Here is a 4,379-nt window from a genome sequence, read left to right as displayed (position 1 = left end):
AATGTCATGCTCCTAAATAATCTTCAATTGGCAAATGTATTTGCTAAAAAATAACCCCTTTATTAATGCAACACTGCGACTAAAATTTAAACCTGCAAGCAGAAAATAACTCAAAGTTAAGGTTTCTATAGCAACCTTAACTTGAGCTTTTAATATATGCAATGTGCTGTGTGTTTAATTACTCCCTTTATTGATCAACAAACATACCATTCACACTATTATGTTTTAATTACTTTGACATATTATTCTGTAGATCTTTGTTCATGATGGACAATTTTGCATTTTTAAAATCTGTACGATGCTCAAAAGCTTAGATAACCATGAATAGTTGTGTTCATTCTGTGGACATGAATTGTATGTCTAACACAGTGAGTAATAAGCATGGCAGCATACCAGGCACTGCAATAACTAGCATTATTTTAAGGACACAAGTGAAACTTGCAACTAATGGTGCCTCGTGGAATGCTCCTGTTTAGTGTTTCAGTGAGTCAGGCATGCCTTTTTCCAGGATATTTAGTTCTATTCATCCTCCCACCCTATTTTCTATTTTTGACCAACAGCCAGCCAGCATTTTGTGCCCACTGTCCCCATCACACTATTTTGGAGGGATCTCCTCCCACAGTATTTTTCTGTTCTACCTGTAGTACATGGTCTACTTCATTAAAGCCTATGTTTTCTGAAAACCTGCTGGTATCTTCATCTTGTGTGTTGACAATGTTGTTCTGGCTTCATAAAAACCAGCACTCAGAAAACTGAGATTCCTGTTTGAAAATATGTTGGTGGTAAGAACAGCCAATGGACACATTGGGAGTAAATACTGGATTAATCATTTATAAAAAGATGTGCAGCCCAGTTCAGTATTACTTTGAATCGCAGGTTTGGGCATGTTTTGTCTCCTGATGCAAAGCAGCAAATGGTGACTACCCTTAGTCATAATGCATAGTACAGCCGGCCCTCCATATCTACAAATTCAACCATCAACAGCTTGGAATTTTTTAAAAAAATAACTTCTAAATAGCAAATTTGCCATTTTATATAAGAGACACTATTTTATTATGGGCGGGATACAAACCGCCGCTTTGCGGCGCTTCCCCGCCGCCGCCGTTTGCTCCGCGCGGGAGCTGCAGCAGTCAAACCGCGCGGCTCCTGCGCGGAGCAAAAAAGAAGCTCCATTTCGGAGCTTCTTCTTGTGGCGCCTCTATGACGTTGCGAGGCGCCTGGCGCAGACTCGCGACATCATAGGCGCCGTGACACGTCTGGATGCTATGCGTCCAGTACGTAAAGATGGCGGCGCCCATGTAGAAGGGGCGCCGCCATCTTGTACGTATAGGATACGTACTAGGGTTAGGGGGGTGCGGAAGCACCGCCCCTTCCTAACCCTAGTACGTATCCTATACGTACAAGATGGCGGTTTGTATCCCGCCTATGTCACTATATATAATGAGACTTGAGCATCCATGGATTTTGGTATCCAAGGAGGGGAGGAGGAGGAGGATCCCTGGGAATAAATACCAGCAGATACCAAGGACTCACTGTACTCAAAGCCAGGCAAATTTGTTTGCCATTTGTGGCAGAAATTCTCACAAGCACATCTTTCTAGCACTGAGAAATCCTGTGGAATATATAAAAACTAATAACTTGTTGCATTTTCACAATACACTGAATATGCTGTCTGAGGAACCAACCTCAATCTGCCTAACAGTAGGGCTAGCCCTGTCTGGACTGGTATCCAACAGCCAGCTTTGCTGTGCCAGAGAGTGGAAGCAGAGGAAGATCCTGAGTGTTGGAGGTGACAGAGGAGTTTATCAGACAAGGGAAAGTGGAAGTATAATCCAATGGCAATCCGAACACAATCATGGGGTTTAACATTATTGCGTGAGAGGTGATCACAGACAATTTCGGGCAATGGGAAGTCAGTTGGAACGCAATTTGAATTCAACGTAAATTTGCTGAACTAGCAAATTCACATGAATGCACTCTGGCCCCGCTTACTTTGATTCAAAATTAAGAGAAATCGGTGTGATAAACTCCAGAGATACAACTCAGCTTGCACTGACGAGGTTTGAATTTGTATAGAGGAAGGGGAATAAACTCCTTCTTGTGTCCTTGACTCTGTTTTGTCAATTCTTTCTTGTGGTGACCTTCCTTCTGAACTAGAGTGATACACCTTAAAAATGGGACCTTTTATTCTTAGCCCTGTCTCAGGGAGGAGACATCTTGGCTATCATGAGGTAAGAGAAGTAGGAGTCCTTACACCTCCCACTTAGCTAGTTAGACCTATGATTTCCCATATCCAGGGGTGGTGTGGAGGGCAAAATGAGGGCATTGCCCCTTAAAATAAGAATTGTGTTCCAGTAATGATATTTTTCTTAATTACCCAAACATCTATCATCACACTGAGTAAAAAACTGAAAATTGTTCAGTTCTTCTCTTTGCTGTGTTTACATCCCCTGTTAAGTTTGCTGCCCTTTCTCTTTAGAACCCTTAACTGTATTTTGAAATGCTCTGCAACAGTTTTGAGTTCCTTTAATGCTAGAAATTTGGAGACTGAAGCACAATTTCATTCAGGGGGCAATGGTCTCATTTTACCCTCTTGCAGCAGCAATGCCTTTCCCATAACTTTGCTATCCCAGTGCTTTTCTGTTAATAAACATTAGTTTTCTCTTTTCTTAAGCAAAGGAATCCTGTTTGTGATTGTATTCCAGGGAAAATAAGTTCTACTACACAATTTATTTTCAAAGTGCTGAATCTACAAATAGTAGACTCATAGGCCTCTCTGCTATTACACTGGAGAGGGACAGATATTCCCACTTCAACAACTGTTACCCAAAATGCTAGGGTTCTGGGAGGGAAGCCACAATTATATTCAATGGAAGAATTGATTTAACTCAATAAAAAGCAGTGAGAGGGCGCCAGACAACTCTAAAGCCAGGATACAAGCCTATGTATAACACTTCTGAACCCAAGAAAATCAGAGACAGGTTCCAAATTATTTTAATTATGAGACTTTAATTATGAGACTCCCCCCCCCCCCAGTTCTGCTGTTGACCTACAAAAAATAAACAGTATTAAACAAAAAATAAACAGTATTAATTTATTGATAAAAAGGAAAATCAACATGTTCACATAACTCTCTCTCTCTCATACACACACACACACACAAACAAACTAAGATTTAAAAGGTGGTAGCAGACAGCGAATTAAAGGACTGCAGTGGGTGATGCTTTATCAGTTCCAGAATTGGAGCTCCAGTCTGGGGGAAGATTGTGAGTTGAATCCAGCTCAGTACTCTGCCTTGTGGCAAAGCCAGTAGTACTGAGGGGTCAAGCTTGAATCTGACAGAGTTTCTGCCTGATTCTAACCAGACTGAATTTGAGGTGCCCAAGTGGGCATATTTATAGGAAGAAACATGTAATGAGGCAGTTTATCAGGAGTTGAGTGGATTTTCCAGGAGAAAGAGGAGGCAGAGATGTGTGTAAATGGCACAGCAGTTAATGCAAATGTTTCACATAAAGAGGTGTCATCTCCAGGGGGAAGCGTCCTTTGATTCCCAGCTTTTTGACAAACACCTGCTCTATTACTCACCATCACACTCCTATGTAAAGGGATTAGGCCAGTACTTCTCAAATAGTGGGGCGGGCCCCCCAGGGGGGGCGCAAGGCTCCATAAAGGGGGGTGCGAGGCTCAGGATACAGTGTTATACAGAGGTGTACTTATAACAATTTTATAGACAAATGATACTATTTACAGTCGCGCGGGGGGCATGAAATGTTTTCTTCTTCCTAGGGGGGGCATGACAGAAAATAATTGAGAAGCACTGGATTAGGCAGATTACAATTTTAACTGATCTGACCTGGCTAAATGCCCTTGAGCTTCCCCCATGCTGGGCCAGCAGGATCTATGGCGTGGCTAGCTTTCAGCACTGAAGGGGCCCTCTTGGCTAGCTGCCTAAAACATCCCTTTTTAATATTAATTTGATATCAAAAGTTGACTTGGAGTGAAGGAGGACTGGACCTGGGGGTAACACAAGTGTCCAAGCACTTGCACTGGTGGGACAAGGATTTCAGTCAGGAGTTGCTATTATCCACGATCTTCAAGAACCAAGGCAAGAGTGATGATGGGTCACCATTGGTGGATGTGAAACCATCTGAAGTAACTTAGAACTTTAGAACACCCCATCAGTTTTGCAGATTCTTAGGAGGGATGTTGTCTTAGGATACAGTTCCAGACTGAAAAAAACACACAAAATGAAATGTCTGTCTGGAAACACAATAAATAAAATCTTTGTGCTATAAAATACAAAAGATCATGTTATGGCCCAGTAGGTAACTTTTTTGATTGGACTAGAGCCTGTATAATAACACCCCCCCCCCCCCCGG

This window comes from Sceloporus occidentalis, unplaced genomic scaffold, assembly GCF_023333645.1.
Source record: "Sceloporus occidentalis isolate IW3139 unplaced genomic scaffold, rSceOcc1.0.p SCAF_1, whole genome shotgun sequence".
In the NCBI taxonomy this organism is placed as follows: Eukaryota; Metazoa; Chordata; class Lepidosauria; order Squamata; family Phrynosomatidae; genus Sceloporus; species Sceloporus occidentalis.
Note: the sequence above shows the minus strand (reverse complement) of the source record.